Here is a 22,437-nt window from a genome sequence, read left to right on the forward strand (position 1 = left end):
ACCCAGGTAACCTATTGATGTCTTAACCGTCACTGGACGTATTATCCTCTATCTGCCTTTCTTACTACAGTGCAACGTTCCAGGTCACGCCGTTTTAAATAAGATACAGGATTTGGTTGCATACTAATACATAAATTTAGGCTAGTTTAGTAGCTCAGGGTTAAACATTTTCCACAGTAGCCTTTTTGATATATTTGTTGATAGAACTGACAAACTTCATGACACGAACTGTAAGGAATCTTAACATTCCCGAGCAGGCTCGCCCTGAAGGCGTTCCATTGCCCTACGTCTTCTTTCCATTTCTACATTCCCACTTTACAAGCTTAAATGTCTACTTAATATGCTTTAATGCGTGCTCTTTAGAGCCAAAGAGCACTTCATCACTTTAATACACTTTTAAATAACATACTGTTAACTAGCGATGCCTTATGGAACAGCTTGTCTTGCAGCTGGAAGGCGCCGCCAAGGTATGATGGAGGTACCTGTTCACCATTCACAATGAGACAGTAAAAGGGGGACAGAGGCCTTTGCATAGCACTGCCTCTATATCAGTCACTGATGAATATTCATGAATCACAGTGTCATGACATGCTCTGTAATTGGCAGCAACATTAGTAATGACACTGCTGGTATCGAGGCCCTGCATATTCATGTCGTGCGGCATTATTTCCTAGTTGGGCTGTTTTTCCCCCAAAATGTATTCTGAAGCTGCAGGTGGCCTTGATGCCACAATCAATTGCCTGTTGGATTGAAAATCAGGGAAACCAATAGTTCCTTTGTGAATCTTTTTGTTGATGATTAATCTAGCTAGCCTAATCATAGTGGAAGACAACAGGATCTAAATAGGCAAATTTAGGCCTACATCTCACTGTTTGCGCTTTGTATGAATTTAGGTCTAGCCTGTTTTAGGACAGTTATTTACTTGTATTTCAAATTGACAGGGTTTGATTAGATGCGATTTCGTCTTACTCTCAAATCACGTCTCTGTTATTTAACTAGGCTAATTCTAATTGATCTATATTTGAAGCAGAAATAGATGAAATCAGGAGGCAACACTGTATCTGACTCTGAGCCACTGCCTCTATTTACTGTTATTCCATCTTTGCTTCATCATTTGCTGTGTTTCCATTTCGGTCCTTCTAAAGTCTCCTAGAATGGATGAGGGAATTGGCTCAAGCTTTGCATAAGCTGCATGGCTTTCTCCTTGAGCAGCTGGATGGCAGGATTTTCTCGCCTCGTGCCTGCTGCACACTCCAACTTATGGTGCTGATGAGGAGGCTGTCCTGGCAACAGTTGAATAGGCCAGGCTCTGGTTGAAATCGATGGTATCAGGAAAAAGTTCCACAGCAAACCACCACTGTTGGTCGGGGTAGAATAGCGACCACAACACTAGAGCCCCTTGAGAGCAATTTCCTAAACCTTCGGTAAACTGAACAAGCAATGAAAAAGGGGTAGGCTAATTCTAACTGCTTTCCGATACAGATCATGATGATGATAATAGGCTAGGCCGATAATGACGTGTGTTTTTTATTTTTTCTTCTCGGTGAAAGTTGTATTTTGTCTTGCAGGAAGCATAGCGTTCCGAAAGGCAGTCGAAGGAACTGCTGTCATAGCAAGTGGAGGATTGGTAGCCTTTTATGGCCTTACACAGCTGACTGGACACAGAGAAAAAACAGGTGAGGCTCTAGCGTCCACATCGTTGAAATGCTACAGTGAAACTTGAAAACTGCATGTCAGCCAAGTCAAATACGTGCAGAAACCAACTAGGCTTAGAGACCTTGGTTACTTTTTTGGTGATCTTGGTAATATTTGGCCTTGTAGACCTCAATTTAAATGGCTTGATGTATTAAGCCTATACAGTTTATGTTTAGAAATGATGAGATATCAGAAGATGGTTTGACAATGTTAATCCCATCCCTACAAAGACTTTGCTTATTCTTTATTTGTTATAGATGCCATTTTGCTCATTGTCATCATCCCAAAGCATTAATGGGTAAGCAACTTCTAAGCAGTTTATGTACAATGTCACTCATTATGCAGGCTGCTAAGAAATTAGGCTAGTTCTTCACATCTCCTTACTGATGACCTTTGAGTGACCTTTGAGTGACCTCTTCTGCAGTGTTTTGTCTGTTTGTTCTGCTGTAGATAATCTGGCAATACTTAATGTTACTGTACCATACTATCAATAGTTTTAGTGTTTTTAGGCTTCTGTATTAGCTTTTCATTATTAGTTTCTCTGCAATATATTTTTTGTACGGTACAAAGTTATCTTAACACATATGCATGTGGCATGCAGGTTTTATCATTAATCTCAAAAGACAATATTTGGAAATGGGGTGGGGTATAGGGTTTATTATGAATTAGCATGTGATTTATTATTCTTTATTCTTTGGCGGTGGCCGCCAATTTTTCCCACAGATAATACATGGTTAATTTTTTACAAAATCCATCATAAAGAATGTGAAGACATATGCATACTAATGAAGCACATTTGTTCGCGTGCACTGTCCCCTGGAGTCATATGACAATGAAATGGATGACTGCTTTGTTTGTGCTATATGGTCTAGGCCCGACTCTCGTTGAACTGGTGAACGTGGCCTTCCTAGACGAGCTCCCATCCAGGCAAGCCCAGCTAACGGCCTTGCACAACACCCAGGAGTTTGATGTGCTCATTGTGGGATGAGGAGCCACATGCTCAGATTGTGCCTTAGACGCTGTGACACGGAATAAGCTGCCTTTTGCAGTCTTTGTCACTTGCAGTCTACCAGTTGTTCCTAATGCTTTATCTGTCCATTCCCTGCATTTCTTTTGCATGTGGATCATTTATTTGCAGCACACAGGATAGGCCAAATGCTGGCTTGAAGCAAGGCCGGAATTACACTCTGAGTGTACAAAACATTAGGAACATCTGCTCTTTCCATGACATACACTACATGACCAAAAGTATGTGGACACCTGCTCGTCGAGCATCTCTTTCCAAATCATGGGCATTAATATGGAGTTGGTCCCTCCTATGCTGCTATAACAGCCTCCACTCTACTGGCAAAAGGCTTTCCACGAGATGTTGGAACATTGCTGTGGGGACTTGAGAGCATTAATAAGGTTGAGCACTGATGTTTGGCGATTGGGACTGGCTCGTAGTCGGGGAGTCCAATTCATCGCAAAGGTGTTTGATGGGGTTGAGGTAAGGGCTCGGTGCAGGCCAGTCAAGTTCTTCCACACCGATCTCAACAAACCATTTCTGTATGGACCTCGCTTTGTGCACAGGGCCATTGTTGTGCTGAAACAGGAAAGGGCCTTCCCCAAACTGTTGCCACAAAGTTGGAAGCACATAATTGTCTAGAATGTCATTGTATGCTGTAGCGTTAAGATTTCCCTTCACTGGAACTAAGGAGCCTAGCCCGAACCATGAAAAACAGCCCCAGACCATTATTCCTCCTCAGTTGGCACTAAGCATTGAGGCAGGTATCGTTAGCCTGGCATCCACCAAACCCAGATTCATCCGTTGGACTGCCAGATGGTGAAGCGTGATTCATCATTCCAGAGAACGCTCCAGAGTCCAATGGCGGTGAGCTTTATACCACTCCAGCCGACGCTTGGCATTGTGCATGGTGATCTTAGGCTTGTGTGCGGCTGTTCGGCCATGGAAACCCATTGCATGACGCTCCAACGAACAGTTCATGTGCTGACGTTGATTCCAGAGGCAGTTTGGAGTGTTACAACCGAGGACACAGGATTTTTACGCGCTTCAGCACTTGGCGGTCCCGTTCTGTAAGCCATTGTTGCTCCTAGACGTTTCCACTTCACAATAACAGCACTTACAGTTGACCGGGGCAGCTCCAGCAGGGAAGAAATTTGACGAACTGACTTGTTGAAAAGTTAGCATCCTATGACGGTGCCACGTTGAAAGTTACTGAGCTCTTCAGTTAGGCCATTCTATTGCCAATATTTGTCTATGGAGATTGCATGGCTGTGTGCTCGATTTTATACACCTGTCAGCAACGGGTTTGGCTGAAAGAGCCGAATCCACTCATTTGAAGGGGTGTCCACATACTTTTGTATATATAGTGTAGATTGACCAGGTGAATCCAGGTGAAAGCTATGATCCCTTATTGATGTCATCTGTTAAGTCCTGTTCAGTCAGTGAAGATGAAGGGGAGGAGACAGGTTAAAGAAGGATTTTTAAGCTTTGAGACAATTGAGACATGGATTTTGTATGTGTGCCATTCAGACGGTGAATGGGCAAGACAAAATATTTAATTGCCTTTGATTGGGGTATGGTAGTAGGTGCCAGGCGCACCGGTTTGAGTGTCAATAACTGCAATGCTGTTGGATTTTTCACGCTCAACAGTTTCCTGTGTGTATCAAGAATGGTCCACCACCCAAAGGACATCCAGCCAACGGCAGGCCAGTGGTGGAAAACGGGTCATTGATGAAAGAGGACAAAGGAGGCTGACACATTGTGTACAGACGGGCTACAGTTAGTCAACCGACAGTCCAGTACAACATTGGTGCCCAAAGACCCATAAAAGAATGCACAACTCGTCATACCTTGACACGAATGGGATACGGCAGACGACGACCTTACAGAGTTCCCACTTCTTTCAGAAAAAAACAAGAAACTGTGGTTGCAGTGGGCTAAGGAAGGAAAACACTGGACAGTGGAGAATTGGGAAAACATTGGCTGGTCTGCTGAATCCTGGTTCCTGTTGTTTTACGCTGATGGGAGGACTAGGGTATGGAGAAAACCACATGAGAACACGCATCCATCATGCCATGTGTCAACATTGCAGGCTGGTGGTGGTGTGAGTTTTAATGGCACACATTAGGCCGCTTGTTAAAAGTGAGGCAACATTTGAATATCTGAACATCATTGACGATCAGGAGCATCCCTTCATCGCAGCAGTGTATCCATCTACAAATAGATTTTTTCAGCCGGATAATGCCTCATGCCACAAGGCTAGGATTGTCCAGGAATGGTTTCACGAACATGACAGTGAATTTAGCTTACTACAGTGGCCTGCCCCGTCACCAGATCTCAATCCAATTGAGCATCTGTGGGGATGAGATGGAACGAGCTATTTGGAGTAGAGATCCACTACCAGCCAACTCCGCACAACTGTGGGAAGTATTGGAGTCAAAATGGGCCAGCAACCCTGTGGAACGCTTTTGACGCCTTGTAGAGTCCATGCCCGACAAATTGAGGCTGATCTGAGGGAAAAGGAGGTGGTGCAACCTCAGTATTAGGAAGGCTACTATTCTATAGGCTATACTATACTATGTACAGTGCATTCGGAAAGTATTCAGACCCCTTGACTTTTTCCACATTTTGTTACATTACAGCCTTATTCTAAAATGGATTAAATAAACGCATTTCCTCTTCAATCTAAACACAATACCCCATAATGACAAAGTGAAAAGAGGTTTTTAGAAATGTTTGCAAATATATTAAATAAGAAACAGAAATACCTTATTTACATAAGTATTCAGACTCTTTGCTATGAGACTCGAAATTGAGGTCAGGTGCATCCTGTTTCCATTGATCATCCTTGAGATGTTTCTACAACTTGATTGGAGTCCACCTGTGGTAAATTCAATTGATTGGACATGATTTGGAAAGGCACACACCTGTCTATATAAGGTCCCACAGTTGACAGTGCATGTCAGAGCAAAAACCAAGCCATGAGTTCAAAGGAATTGTCCATAGAGCTCTGAGACAGGATTGTGTCGAGGCACAGATCTGGAAATAGAGCTCCAGAGTTCCTCTGTGGAGATGGGAGAACCTTCCAGAAGGACAACCATCTCTGCAGCACTCCACCAATCAGGCCTTTTTGGTAGAGTGGCCAGACGGAAACCAATCCTCAGTAAGGCACATGACAGCCCGCTTGGAGTTTGCCAAAAGGCACCTAAAGGACTCTCAGACCACGAGAAACTAGATTCCCTGGTCTGATGAAACCAAGATTGAACTCTTTGGCCTGAATGCCAAGTGTCACATCTGGAGAAAACCGGGCACTATCCCTACGGTGAAGCATGGTGGTGGCAGCATCATGCTGTGGGGATATCATTTGGCGGCAGGGACTGGGAAACTAGTCAGGATCGAGGTAAAGAGGAACAGAGCAAAGTACAGAGAGATCCTTGATGAAAACCTGCTCCAGAGCCCTCAGGACCTTCGCTGGGGTGAAGGATCCCCTTCCAACAGGACAACGACCCTATGCACACAGCCAAGACAACGCAAGAGTGGCTTCGGGACAACTCTCTGACTGTCCTTGAGTGGTCAAGCCAGAGCCCGGACTTGAAACCAATCGAACATCTCTGAAGAGACCTGAAAATAGCTGTGCAGCGATGCTCCCTATCCAACCTGAAAAAAGTAAAGAGGTCTGAATACTTTCCAAATGCACTGTATACATAATCTTTTAGGGTATCATCAACAGCCAATACTCTGGGCTCATGATTTGACTGATCATTGTAAGGTAACCTCTAAGAAACATGGTGAAATAGTCTGATTTCTCTACTAGTACATAAACTATGAACGCTTCATTGTGGATATCCCACACTATTAAGGAAAAACTATTTTGATTAGTCTCAAATTTTATCTCTCTTAATTCTGATGAATCCGATTTATTCAGCTAGCACAACAGCTGCAGTTTGTAACCGCATTTTGCAGGGATTTTGAGTGGCGGCATACTTTTGTTCCAGTCCCCCCTCACAGCATCGGGTGGGGGGATATTCTCTATCCTGATGTTGCATAACCTCCTAGTCATTGTGCTGAAGCTGCCTCCAAGCCGTCTCCCTGGGGCTCAGCCTGTAAGGCGCTTCAGAGGCCAGCTCCAGAGGATGGAACTGCAGAATAGCTAATAGGACTTGGAGGAGTTTTCCCTGGAAAAGACCAGGGGGCAAAGTCCAATCACCAAAAATGTAAAGATGTCTCTTTTGTTCCCCCTGATGAGGGTTCCTTTTGCAGTTACCATTACATCCTAAATCAATTATCTATGCTGCTGGTTAGAGGTTTCTTTAAGCTGTTTTTCTCCTTTATCCATTTTGACTGTCTAATGGTGAAATAGGAGGGGGGGTTTGGAAACCCCCGCCTCATCCCCCTTTCCTAATCCACTTTTACTTTCCCTTTCTTCTTTTCAAAATTGGGATTTACAGCGTTTATCCGTCAGGGACAGAACACAAGCCTCTAATGGTGGGAGTGACGAGCAGTTTCAATGTTAAATCATTTTATGGAAGCCAGACAATTTCTCCTGCAATATAGACCTACTTTCCTTTTAGATAACAATATATTGACAAAAACATGACAAAGTAAAGTGCATATATTCTTTTAAAAATATATATTTTTCTTCTTTACTTGTTGGGTCCTTGAATTATTATCAAAACATTTTTACTCGTTTTTGTGCTTCACACGGTGAAGAATAATGAAAATGCTTGCCATTTTACCCAATGGAATACGTATGCCTGCACCAAATTTCTCCAATCATGCATTATTACAGCAGAAGGACATTCATATGAAAATAATATGTGATGTATTCGAAACATTTGGGACAATAAGTAGCCACATATCAGCTTGCTGTTGATCTGTTGCCTTGGTTCCCTTCCCGCTGTCAGATCTTAAAACTGCCCTGGTGGAGCGAGACGATTTCTCATCTGGGACCAGCAGCCGGAGCACCAAGCTCATTCACGGAGGAGTCCGATATCTACAGAAAGCCATCGTGAAATTAGATTGCGAACAGGTAAATGCTTCATTTTTTCTCTGCAGCTGACACTTATCCGGTGAATTCCTGGTCCGTCTGGTCATATTGCTTTATTTACCCTCCGTGATCATTTTTCATTCGGAAGAAGTCTTGACATGCTCGCTTTGAGTTACTGCCTGTGATTTTTTAAAGTTATTTCAAAGAATTCCTACAACTTGGAAAGAGAGGAAGGAGTAACTAGTGCCCCCTGTCATTATCAAGACGGGAATTAGGCTAATACAGGAAAATTATATCAGAGTAATGGGAGGAATAAAGCATTTAGGTGTTCTTTTGTCGATGTATTGTTCAGAAGAGACACCCAGGTTCAAACTCAAATGTCACAGTTTTCTGTTACATTTCAGAGCACTTGAAGAATCTCATTATTTTAGGCCTGTGTTTTCTTTGGAAGTCTTATTTTCCTATCTGTATGAACATGCTGAGGTCTTGGAGGTGAGCTGGGGAAGGGGCCAATTAGTGTGATTGCAGGAAACGTAACTGCAAAGTCAGCAGCAGTGCAGCAAAGTACAGGCTTCTCACCTACTCTACATGCCAGGGCGGAAACGGAAAGCAAAAAATGAAGGCTATGCCATTCCGTATTTGTTTTGGGCTGGCAACTTTAGTCATCCATGACAACAATAACTTTTACATGTTTCTACTAATAAACAATTAATCACCATTATACTATTTAAATCACTGACCTAACAAGGCATTACCCATATATATATATATATGTACATATATATATATATATATATATATATATATATATATATATCTGTTGTTCTCAAGAAATACATTGACCTTACGTTATTTCACAGGACTCCACTAGAATAAATGTATTAAATGGTTATTGATTCACACTTCATGGTTTTATAAGCTACTCTGATAGGAGTCAGTGTATTTCAGTATTTTTTTCTAAGGTTACCTCAGTACTATTGCATTAGGATTGAGAGAAACATTTTTTTAACCAATCTTCAGAAAGGGCTATATGACTGAGCTTGTGCTATGATTTTATACCCTGGAAATATGTGTATCTTCTTTTCTCCTCATGTATCTCTATATGATGGTGAAGGAAGCACTGCATTAGCGTTCCAACCTTCTGGATATCGTAAGAACGCCCTCCCATCTCAGCATCTTAGAGCGTTTCGCACTACGTACACCACCGAAAACACCGCGTGAAGCAGTAAACCTTTCCCTCGGTAAAGACGTGGAGTTTTGAAGATGGAGGTAAGTTCAGCTGAATGACAATAAACTTTAAGAGAGGTCCATCGTGGGTGAGGGTAAGATGGCTGATGGTCCACCGTTCCTGATCACCATCTTACCGTCTCACCCCGGCTCGCTGAGCCTTGTGTGAACTTAGGGGCTTGATTTGATTGGTGCTGCCTGGTATCATGAGCGTTAATTGCACATGACATTTAAGATCCGTCTCTGGTATTTAAAGGAGTGTACAGGTGTGCCTCATTACTGAAGGGTGTGAGAAATCTGGATTGGCTTCCAGTGCTCTGCCATGCATTGCGTAAGTCATCATGCCAACACAGACCCTATATCCATCACACACGGGAGTGCACATTTTACACCAACCTACCTTCCTAATTCCATTGTAATCCATAAAGCTCATAATGTATTATTTGTTGTTTATTTTACATGTACAGAATGATACCTAATTGATTCATAGTAAATCATCTGAATTTGATGACATCATCAAGAGGCACTTTCTTATGACCTTTTCTAATTATCTTTTTGATTACAGAAAGTACAAATGCGCCTTTTTCACATATGTAGTAACAGCCGGGTAGGCACCCAATTAGATTGAGCAAAAACATGCAAAACACCATTAGATAGAATTCATAGCAAGCAGTGCACTGGAATGACATTCAGATGAACTGTAATGACATTCACTCTCATGGGATGGGTGGCCAAAAATAACTAACTGAAAGCCACACCCCCAAAAAGCCATGAATATGACCGCATTGAGGCATGTCACTGTGTTTCTATGGCTATATGCACCATGCCACTACCTACTTCATCTGTTCATTTAGCAATAATCCAGTGCCTTTATCAGTCAGCACACCCATATTTAAGCTTTAACTGCCTTTAAAAATGCTTAATGTTCTCTCAGCCTCATGGCAAAATGTGTATAATTACAGGAAATTTGCTGTAAAACAGCAACATTTTCTCTCAGTCTCATGGCAAAATGTGTATGATAACATTAGATAACCTATAAAACTGCAGTTCTCTTTGCCCCATGAGAAATGTGTAGAATGTTAAGAACCCTTTTGGTTCCAGGTAGAACCGTTTTGGGTTCAGTGTAGAACCCTTTCCACACCCTTTCTACATGGAACCCAAAAGGGTTCTACCTGGAACAAAAAGGGTTCTCCTATGGGGACAGCCGAAGAACCCTTTTGCAATTCTTTTTTCTAGGAGTGTATGGTGCTGGAGTTTGTGAATAAGAGGTTAACATTGTTTATTTCCCCTTTAATTGTACCTTTTCCACTGTATGTGAAAGGTGGTGGCAGCTTCCCTACCACTGGGCAGGGATCAAGATGTACGACCTGGTGGCTGGAGCCCAGTGCTTGAAGAGCAGCTACATCCTCATCAAGACCAAGGACTCTGGAGCTCTTTCCTGTGTTGAAGAGAGACAAACTGCTGGGAGCCATTGTCTACTCTGACGGCAAGCTGCAAACCATTTCATCTCAGTGGTCCAATCAGTCCTATGTGCAAAAAAAGGCCCCCACACCTTTTAAGGTCCCTTTTTTCACTAAGAATCTGGTTTTGTAAATTATATCTCTGTCACGCTAATGCATATTATATAGTCCCATATAGAACATATTATATATTATTTTATCTTTATTATTATCTTCCCTCCTTAATCTTTGGCCTTTTAGGTTCCCTCGTAGAAATAACCCTTTTCATGCACAGCAATGTAATTGCTGGCCTGGCTATGTGAGTGTAAACAAATGAGAAATAACATGGTTTAAAGCAGAAAATAGCCAGTAGGCATTCCCTTGTTAGTTCCAACCAGTCCCAGGACCAATCTTTCTCCAGGCTAAACGTGCCTCGTGTTGGCATCAGAAAAACAAAGCATATGTTGATTGTTAGCCTGGGTGTACATAGCATGTCCTGTTTACTCAAGGTCTCCTCTGTAGCCTCAAACTCCCAACTTGGTTTCTCCAGGCTATCTGTCAGACTTCATTTAACATTTGAGGATATGTGGATTCCCATGTACTGCAAAAAGGCAACATATTTCTAAGGGAATGTGTCTGCGATCTGAGCAGTGATCTGTCAACCTTACTCATTTAGCAGAAGTAAGTGGGAGAGGGGGCATTATGCTCAAGCTATTTATATTAGTTTTTTCAATGGAAAAATAGCTAATATGATTTTATATATTAAAAAAACAATACGTTTTCTAAATATCAGATTGTTTTGGAAGAAGACTGAAAATTAAAAGCCACAAAGACTTGGATTGAAGTATTATGTTGTATTGTATGTGTTAGGCTATACACTTTTTCCCTCAAACTGTCTTTTTTTAAAAATTCCATTATTCAATTTGGGACTAATATGGGAATTACATTTTCAAAGCTGACCTTCCTTTTTGGGGTTTGGTCTTTGATTTCTTCAGTTCATCTCCTCAGGATTCCTCAAGCCATCATATTCACATAGTTTCAACATGTAGACATGCCTTAGCCTTAGATTATGGAGTCGTGACAAATGTGTACGATTTAGTCAGAAATGACTAAATATATTGTGGAACGACACATACACACATGATGAGCTACAGATCCAAATATTCAAACTGAAATGGATCTATTTCAAATTTGATGGCAGTGAATAAATAGTATTATATCCTACGCAAAATTACAGTATAGCTGTGATAAGGTGATATATAACAATTATTACACTTCATCATTTTCATATGCATTTTTGGAGGAAATACAGTCTCTTTGTTTGTATTTATCTCTCCTCCCTTCGTTGCCCTCCTCTCCTTTAGCCAGAGGAGTAATTCACAGAAGCGTCTGGGATAATAAGTGTCCCCCGCTGTACCTGCAACAATTTAATTGGACAAGTCAACCCAGCCAAGCATCTCTCTCTCATGACTGGGAGACATGAAATTCATTGTCATTATTGTCCCTGTCATTTTGCAGCATTTTGTCCAGTCGTGGAGTTCCTCTCACTCCAATGAGTGTTCTACCTCCAGGAGGCGCGGATTATAGCGGAGGAGGAGGTAGGGGCTTTAAGGGAGGGGGCTGGGCCTCCACTCAACTGGGAGACATGACGCTCGGCGCCCTATGCTCACTATTGATGGCTTGTGCTTTAATTCTCAGATTTGTACTACATATTATCATTGTTAGCATCGTTATGATTATCAGATTATAATCCCATTGTTATTAGTATGCCATGGTAATAATCCCTTGTTACACCAGCTGATTTAAACGGGAATGAAATCACATTGAACATTGTGATGAATGTGGTCCGTAATCAGATTATTTTAACATTGTGATGGATGTAGCTCTAATCTGGGCGCCGCTAACGTGTGACAGGCAGCAGAGACAGGCACATAGTGGAGAACTGTGAATCAAGAGGTTAGAGGTCAGCAGGGGGCTCAACAATCATCCAGGATTAGACACATTGACTCTAGCACCTAAGTATCGGATTTGTTGTGTACACCCAGAGCACAGTGCACGTTAGCCAACCATACACTCTGATGGCCATATTCAGCCCACAGAGATTTGGAAGGGAATAGTATGGTCTTTCTAATACATCATGGCTGGGTGCATACTCTTGTATGTAATTCATTCTAAAATGTGGCCTTTAAATCTGATGTTTTCTTGTTTTACTTTTTTGCTTCCTGTTTATTTATTTTTCTTAGTTTTGGAATGGCTCGGAGCATGCGGTAGCATTAACCAGCAGAGCCTACCAGTTACCTAGCCTCTGGTCGTTCAAACCGCGATAAATCAGGGCACAAAAGAACCTGCTCATTCCTGCAAAGTAACAACCTTCTCTTCTCCTCAAGGCCAACCATGAGGACTTGAACCCCCGACCTGGTAATAACAAACAGAAAGAAAGTCGTCCAAGACACCAACATTAAAAGTGATTAATCATCTCTATTCTCTTCTCTACTTTAAACCAAAAGATTTCCCAGCGATAAATCTTCAAAGATGTACATAAGAAACCATTCCTAATGAAACCGGGCTTTGTTCATTTGTCACCTTTTTAGACCCTTTCATTTAAATGACATAATGTATGACCTGCTGACTCTTGAATATAGATCTGGGTATATTCTCAAGCCAGAGAGGGATTAATCCATAAATCTTCATACCAGATTCCTCTCTTCATTAAAAGGATTCTGAGGAGAGATCTTCTGCTTTACAAATAGATCCGTCCCTGTCAGAATCCCGCTCCTGATGCTGATGTCTTGGTCAGCATGGCTACCAGGGACATTACAAATGATTATTTTTCAATTATCACTACCATTATCATCAACCCCCCCCCCCCCCCCCCCTCGTTTTTCACCAATTTTGAAAGGGAGCAGTATTGGTGATTGATTTTAAGTTGAGTCTATCCTCACTTGACCTCGTCTCCTGCGTTTCCTAACTGAGCTGCCTATTAAATCGGAACAACGTGTATGAAGCACACACATTATAGTGATTATGTTTCCTGTAACAAAATGAGTGTCATGCTTGCAGGCAGTGATGGCACACTTGCGGTCTCATGCAGTGTGTGTGTATAAAAATAGGCATGGGCTATCGAAGAACAGGTTAGTAAACTCCTAGCCCTCCACTTGGTGGGTTTAACACTTTGAGCCCAGCTCGCTGAGCCCAGTCCGCTGCTCTTCTTGTGGAGCCCCCTAGCCCAGTGCAGGGGAACGGGGGTTGGGGAGGTCAGGGCCCACGTACCCCACTGCACACACAGGCCAAAGGCCCACTGTGGCTTTAAGTGTCCTCCTTGTGTGGCCAGAGCAGCCATCCCATTGATACAAAGTGACAGGGACAGATGTGACATATCGGTTCCGACACACTTCCATACCACCAGTCACAGGCTGGGGGTGACTCACATCCTCTCCCCTGTTCCTGTCCCCCCGCTGCAGGACAACACGACGATGCTCCAATGAATCTCCCAATCGCCCTCACTGCTGCCAGGTATAGGGCTGCCATAGCCAATTACACTGAAGTGGTGCACCTACTGAAGAGGGCAGATCCTCAGATGGGCACGGAGAGGGTCTGTGGAGTGCGTTGCAGGGACGTGATCACAGGTAAAACTACGGCTACAAAGCCGCTGCTTCTTCCTCCCTGCTCCCTAGCACTCACCACGAGGCGCTAACGCTCAGAGCCTGCCTGTTAGGGAGCCCTGTTAATCAGGGCTATTTTGCACATAGTCATAGCATATCTAATGTGGGGCTTTAATATTTTATAAGGGTTTTATGATGTAAAGGGCTCTTTCAGATCTGCTAGCAATGTAATACGGAATGAGCGTTCTCCAAATGGCCTTACTTACCTTTTAAATGTCATGCATAGGAATGGCTTTGGAGGAATAAAGCTGCAAGGGGAACAGATGGGTTTCATGAGTAACCAAGATTTGAGGATCTCAAGACACGACTGCCCCCTCATGTTTTGAATGATGGAAGTGGCGCTTTTCTTTCTTTCTTTCTGAAGAAGAAGAATCATCTCACTTTCGTTTTTATTTATTTATTTATTTCACCTTTATTTGCCAGTTTATGAGAGCGAGACCTCACAAGGAAAGTGCTACTGGGAACACACTGAATCAGTATTTTTCTTTAAATTCTAACAAAATGTCATTTTTATGTCAGAGGAAAATGTCTCTGCTTTCATTTTGACACAAGTCAAATTAGGAGGACGGTCCATCATTCAAGTCGTTGTCAAAACAGATCATTTAGTTTCATCATGCTACCTTTGATATGTGCCCCATTATAAAGGCTCGTCAACATCAGGCAGCATATTAACAAACATTGGCTACATCCCAAATGGTACCCGTAGCCATATATAGTGCACTGCTTTGACCAAAAGTACTTAGCTAAATAGCGGAGAGGATGCCATTTGGGACACATGCATTTCCCTGTGCACATTAAAAGCACTCCCTCACACACTGCCTCTTGGGCTGCACTTTGACACAAAGAGGCGAGAGGGAAATTAGGTGTGTCTGTTTCCTATTAATTACAATCCTCTGAAGTCTCCCATGGACACACGCGAGCCACTCTATTACGGAAGGGGTGTTGGCTGATAAATTAATAATCCTGGTTGTCACCGGGTACAGATGAATGGCTCCTGGTGATTGATGCTGTTTTCTTTCATAGGGCAGGAATTTGATGTCAGAGCCAAATGTGTTATCAATGCCACGGGACCTTTTACCGACGCACTGCGGAAAATGGATGATCAGAAGAACCCCAACATCTATCAGCCCAGTGCTGGGGTGCACATCGTCATCCCGGGCTATTACAGGTAACAAACGACGCCCCCTTTCCGTCTCTGTCACATCCTCCCCCTTGCGTCACTGCATCGTTAGTGCCTGCCTGATCAATTCATTAGCACTTTCGGCTGAGCCACGGAGACAGGGACAGCCAGGACAAAACATAGGCACTCTTAAGATACAAGAAGCTCCTGCATGGATGGTTCAGAACAGGTACTTACTGCTGAGGGGCTCTGTTCAGGAGCATCAGGTCCTTTTGTGTATCTTCACACTTCCTGTTAGGTCGACGAGCCCATTTTCGAAGAGTGAAATTAAGCAAACATTGTATGCCGTTTATCTCCAGATTAATTCCGATTTTTGAAGAGAGCTTTTGGCCTACTCAACCAGACTTTCCTGTGATGCTGTTGCAAATTGACTTCCTGATTGGATTCCTCCCTACTCAGTGCTGGTTTTCTTGATGATGCATGTTATTTGTGTTCACTGGGGAACAAAGCTAACCCCCCCTTCCTGCCACCTCTACCCCTCCACTGTTTCCTGTATTAAATTGAGTCAGTAGCATGTGCATGTGTTTTAAACAGGATAATATGTGGGCTATGGTGTGGCTGGAACTATACGAGAGCAGCGGTGTAGCTGGAATTGAAACCAGCAGAATTAATCTCCTGGAAAGAGAGTTGACAGGAGCCTGATTATGGGGTGTCCCCCAGTTGGCCCTCTCACGCCCCCCAGCAGACCAAAGGTTAATGCAGTCTTCTTGTTTGCTTCTTCCCCTCTACCTCCACCATTCCCCCCTCCACCACACCCTTGCCCCCTACCTTCAGTCCAGACAACATGGGTCTCCTGGACCCAGCCACCAGCACCGGACGCGTCATCTTCTTCCTGCAATGGGAGAAGATAACCATCGGCGGAACCACAGACTCTACCTCAGCCCCGATGTCGAAGGTGACTATGACATAGGCCTAGGTTTGAAAAATTACAGTAACTTTCCCCCCAAAAGATATCCTGGTTGGAGGATTCTAGATGTCCTGCTTATTTCTTCCTGATTCCAAGAATCTTCCAGACTTCTGGAAAACCTAGGATTTGCAACCCTACACACACCGGCTTATGGTTTTTCAGAGAGATTCACAGTGTAAAAATATAACATCTCTACCGATACAATTATTAAGATCATATTTATAACTTAATTTTTTACAAATGTTTAATAATGCCACATGTGTTGTTTATCTATATATTATACAACGGGTGGGTCTAATCCTGAATGCTGATTGGTTATAATCGCATGCCAGCCGGTTTCTATTCCACATCTGACTGTGCAATCCACTGTCTCATCAGCCCAGCCAGGCAATTTATAAACTTGATCTTCACTATAAAAAGCATCTAGATATTATCTCACATTTCTTTTAGACTAAGATTTAGTTTTCAACAGTGGAGATTTGAATAAACCTTGCTGTATGTCTCCGACATTTGCAACATTGTTTCAATATTCAAATTCGATCTCCAGCTGTCCCAATGTAATGAACGTGTTGGGACGAGACAGACAGACAGACAGGCAGCATTTCTCAACTAGTCGAAATCATGAATCAGCTGGCATAATTTGTATAGATATATACAAATCAAATTTTATGTCAAAGAAAGAAACGTAAATAGAAAAAGTTCAAACGAGATGAAGTGCAGCTAGTTTGCAGTCTTTCCAGCTTCAGTTTGAATTGATTGTGTTAGCTGTGTTTCTATGCCAGGTGAAATTGTGCCTCATTAGCTCATTGTCATGGATGCATCCAAATAAATATCACTAGAAAACAGCTTAAACAAAAGCAAATGCAGCTACTTCGTTGTTATTCTGTCTGCATTGTTTGACGTGACTGTAAGTTAGCCGTAGTTGGCTAGCTAGCAAGCAAGGGATGAGAGCGTTGTCAGCCATATGGCAAAGGAACATTTAGAACGAACGACTGGGTCATGTCCATAAATACAGAACAAAAAGACTGAATGACTGGATCGCGTCTCTGGCAACCGAACCAATAGAAAGAACGACCAGCCGGCTTGGGTAGCAACCCTAGATTTGTGTCATGACTATATCTTGTGAAAGGATGAAATAAATTCATCAAAATAATATTTTTTTTGAAAATATGTCAATCATTATTTGAATATGTTGGTAACCCTTTGTATAAAAGTGATAATGCCCGAGAAGCCGGTGTTTGGAGGATATATTGGCACGGTTTGCCGGACCTCGACTTCGTCTCGGGCCTAACGACACCCGTGCCAATATATCCTCCAAACACCGGCTTCTCGGGCATTATCACTTAAATAACTTGATTAGCCTATATCTCCAGTGATATCAAACGTCTGGATCATTTTTTTTTTTAAATCGATATGAGTGAAACGATCATATTCTATACATCATCAAGTGAATTTTGTATGGCATTATGGAAGGGGAGGCCATGATGCTAAAGCTATAGCTTGGCAATGTCAAAACATGTTTCCTTCACAAGCCATGAATCACCAGTGTGCTTTGCATTTACACTTACGGCATTATAGCCCTGACATTAGAATCATACCTAATTCATAAGACATTTATGATAATAAATACACGTCCGACAATCTCACAGTATTTTTTTTCCCTCTCTAGTTTTACAAATAGCTGATGGAGCAAGCAGCTGACTGATACAAATGGGCTAATGTGATGGCAGTGTAGCACAGTGTAGGACTTCCACCAGATATTAATTCATCAGGAGGGCACAGAGTACAGACAGATACAAATTCCTGCTTTAATTATGCATGGTACCTGCAGTCGAGAAACAGGAGACATCAACCAACACCACTTGGAGGATATCTTATAGGAACTTTATGAAGCCCTATTTGATTTCTTCCATGGTTATTTGGTTTCCTTCAGCTACAGTATAATGCCTTGCTGCCCTGTTGTTTTCCCTAAACACTTAGGAACAAAATAGATTATCTGTTTTATACTCCCCTATACTCTACCTCCACATGGGAGGTTTGTTAATGAATAAGTGAAAAATAACCAATATCGCATTAAATTATATTGTTTTCGATTTGCGATTTTTATTTGGGGCCTCTGATGGCTTTGTCGACTAACTGGTTTATCAAATCCCAGGGAGACTTTATTAAATGAAGGACTGGTGGGTATCTAAACAGAATGCGGTGCTATTGATTTTTGAGAAGTGGTCTAATTGTTTTCAGTGGACAAGGGGTTGTTGAGATTATTTGATTGATTATCTTGATTCTAGTCTGCCTCCACATCCTCTCTTGGCCAGCCAATCTAATGGCACGGTAATCCCAAAGCATTGCATTCTCCGTTATTTTTTATCTGTCATCATTTGCAATATCCAGCATAAGATTAGCCCAAAAAGCTTTTTCACATTTCCTACTCATTAGCTGCCCAGCTTTCCTTTACGTCTACCGAAACCTCGAGACAGTAGTGAGAGATGGCACCTGTACGGTACAGTAGCTCTGTCTGTATGGAGTGTATAGAGGAGGACTATGTGTCATGGTGGCTCTGCGGCTCAGGTCTCAGACCAGCGTCCCAGGAGGCTCCAGGCTGCAGCCAGCGTGCTCTGAGCTCTGGACGGCCGGCCGGGCTGACATGTGGCGTATGTCTGGGCAAGACCCTGTCTCCCCAAGTCCCGTGGTCACAGTCGGAGCAGAAGGCCCTGCAGCCCGAGAAAGACAAAACGCAAGTGTGAAGTGATGGAGCGAGAGGCCATGAGGCAGCCGACTCCTCTCCTCCGTCTCATCTCTCCGTCCTTGCCTGTGGACATGCTGCGGCTCCAGACGTGGAGTCTCCAGTCATCCGAGCAGCAGAGAAAAGGAGGAGAGGAGAGGTGGATCGTTCCAGGGGGGATTTGCCACATTGAGCAGTAGTGTCACCTCGGTGAGGACACAGTGGCCTGGAGTGGACAGGCAGTGTCTCCTCAGTCGTTCCTCCAGTCCTTCCCGTTAGGAAGTGGTCTCCATGGCTTCTCACAGTCACACCAACCTCTGAGTGACACCCAGCAGACAGCTCCAGATCCCTACTGGAACCAGACCTGGGTTCAAATACTATTTGAAAACATTTCAAATTCTTTAGCTGGGCTTGATTGAGCTTGCATGCCACAATAGAACCAATAGAATAGTCACAAAGCTGCAAACGCCACCCATCTGGCACTCCAAGCAGGCTAAAGCAATCACTTTTAGTATTATAAAGATTTCAAATAGTATTTGAAACCAGGTCTAACTAACAGTGCTGCAACACTAGCACACGACTGGCCTGCTGCTGCAGCTGAATCACTGGGCCTGCTTTGTTCTCCTACTGCAGTACGGACTGACTGGACTCTCTGGCCTGGTGGAATGTTTCCACACCATTCCCTGATAATGACTCATCCCAACAAAGGACCCATCAGTTCATCTCATATTGTCTCTCATATTTAAAAAAAAATGGCACTCTTTTTCATATTGTATCCTTCACATCCCAGACAACCCACATTTCGGCGTGGAAGAATATTTCCTTTGTTCACGGCCATATTTTCTGAGGAAGGGTAAATGTATATGTTTTCAGTGTGAGTTGATAGATTTTGGGGCGTGGACTGAAACGCCTTACTGTATACCCACAAAGTTTAAGTGAGTCAGACTGAGCCGGTGAACTCTTGAATGCAACCGGCAGGTCCCCCATGGTTAATACAGCCAGAGATGGAGACAGAGGTTTGCGTCCCAAATAACACCATATTCCCTATATAGTGCACTACTTTGGACCAGAGTTCTGTGGGCCCCGGTCGAACGTAGTGCACTAAACAGGGAATACGACGCCATTTGGGATGCAGACAGAGATGTTGTTTATCATGCATAGATCTCACTTTGCACCAGCGCTGCAAATGTGCATTGTATTCATCTGCTCCCCTTTTTAGGCCATGTGAGGTCTTCAGCCCCAGAGCTGCTCAGCTGTCATAAATGTTTAAAAAAATGCCCTTTGATAACGAGTTTGCCATTGTTTTATTCAGAAATATCAACCAGCCCATTATAGTGGCAGCAATTTTTTTTCAATCAATACACAACAGCATATTAATATTTCATTCTTTATATGTCACCGCGATTTTGTGGGGTAGGAGCTGGAACTCATTTCTTTACTAGCAGTCGAGGAGTGAGGTGTTATTTAGGAGTGAGGAGTCGAGGAGTGAGGAGTCGAGGAGTGAGGTGTTATTTAGGCTTTAGTTGGGGCTGGGATGTGGTGGAATAGAGAGAGAGAGAGAGGCCTCTGGATTGCAGTAGCAGCATGCAATGATTTCACTAGATGTCCATCCCTCTCATAGCTGTGTCTCTCCTGCCATGTGTAGCCTAATGTGTGTGTGCGTGGGCTTGTATTACCATCCTCATGGGTACCGGAAATCCCCAAAAGTCCCCCCGAGGATAGTAAAACAAGAAATTCTCCCTCTTGGGGACATTTTCCACATCCCTACGAGGACAAAGGCTATTTTAAACTTAGGGGTTAGGTTTAGGGTTAGAATAAGGGTTAGGTTTAGAATTAGGGTTAGGGTTAGGGGTTCGGGAAAATAGGATTTAGAATGGAAATTCATTTTAGGTGCCCACAAGGATAGTAAAACATATGGTGTGTGTGTTAGTGTTTGTCACGTATGTTCATCTGCGCGTGTGTGTGTGTTTGTCCGTGCATGTGCGTGGGTGCGTGCATACGCCTGTGTGTGTGTCTGTGTGTGTGGTCTCACTCTATCTGGTCTCTTTGTCCTGTGCAGTGAGGAGAGGCGATGTCTTGGCAGCCTGGAGTGGTATTTTTCCGCTGGTCACAGACCCCAACTCCAAGGACACTCAGTCCATCTGCAGGAATCATAAGTTACATAATCATATTGTCCACATCAGTGACAGTGGACTGGTCAACATGGCTGGTTAGTCTGGACATTCAACTGTTTCAATGCTAATCATGCTATACATATCACTTACTCTGTGTGAGATGATATAGGCCTATACTTGAATTGCAGTACTAACTAGTCCATTGCAGACAGTGTGGTAGTAACACCATGGTAGCGATTACAGCCTTCAGTATTCTTGGATATGCTGCTACAAGCTTAGCACACCTGTATTTGGGGAGTTTCTCCCATTCTTCTCTGCAGATCCTCTCAAGCTCTCTCAGGTTGGATGGGCCTACCATAAAGGTCTAATTGGCAGAGTGCTGCAGAGATGGTTGTCCTTCTGGAAAGTTCTCCCATCTCCACAGAGGAACTCTGGAGCTCTGTCAGTGGCCATCGGGTTCTTTGTTATCTCCCTGACCAAGGCTCTTCTGCCCCGTTTGCTCAGTTTTACAAGGGGCGGCCAGCTCTAGGAAGAACCTTGGTAGTTCCAAACGTCTTCCATTTATGAATGATGGAGGCCACTGTGTTCTTGGGGACCTTCAATGCTGCAGACATTATTTGGTACCCTTTCCCATATCAAAGGGTCTGAATACTTATGTAAATTGGTATTTCATGTTTTTTTTAATACATTTGCGAAAATTCTAAACCTGTTTTCGCTTTGTCATTATGGGGTATTGTGTGTAGATTGATGAGGAAATATGTTTATTTAATCAATTTTAGAATAAGGCTATAACGTAACAAAATGTGGAAAAAGTCAAGGGGTCTGAATACTTGTATATAGTATAGTATAGCCTATAGAATAGTAGCCTATACTAACCAATAGTATTCTCATTTCACCTACATTTTATATTAAACTACTTGTTATATGCATTTCAAATCAATAGATAATAAAATGTGAGTAGCACCAGTGTAAAAACAAAGGGGTGGGGGGTGTCATTGCAAATAGTCCGGATGGCCATTTGATTAACTGTTCAACTGTTCTTATGGCTTGGGGGTAGAAGGAGCCTTTTGGACCTAGATTTGGCGCTCAGGTACCGCTTGCCGTGCGGTAGCAGAGAGAACAGTCTATGACTTGGGTGACTGGGGTCTTTGACAATTTTTGGGGCCTTCCTCTGACACACCTAGTATATAGGTCCCAGTGATGAACTGAGCTGTATGCACTATCCTCTGTAGCTCAGTACGGTCGGATGCTGAGCAGTTGCCATACCAGGCAGTGATGCCTATGTGAGAATGCTGTTCATTGACTAGAGCTCGGCATGCAACACCATAGTGCCCACAAAGCTCATCACTAAGCTAAGGAACTTGGGACTAAACACCTCCCTCTGCAACTGGATCCTGGACTTCTTGATGGGGCGCCCCCAGGTGGTAAGGGTAGGCAACAACACATCTGGCATCCTGATCCTCAACATGGGGGCCCCTCAGAGGTGCGTGCTTAGTCC

At 43.1% G+C, this 22,437-nt stretch overlaps 1 pseudogene; it reads left to right on the forward strand.

Moving 5' to 3' along the window:
- Positions 1–2,527: 2,527 nt before the first annotated feature.
- The window catches only part of LOC115161479 (glycerol-3-phosphate dehydrogenase, mitochondrial-like), a 38,951-nt pseudogene continuing 19,041 nt past the window's right edge, over positions 2,528–22,437 (forward strand).

This window comes from Salmo trutta, chromosome 24, assembly GCF_901001165.1.
Source record: "Salmo trutta chromosome 24, fSalTru1.1, whole genome shotgun sequence".
NCBI classification, from domain to species: domain Eukaryota; kingdom Metazoa; phylum Chordata; class Actinopteri; order Salmoniformes; family Salmonidae; genus Salmo; species Salmo trutta.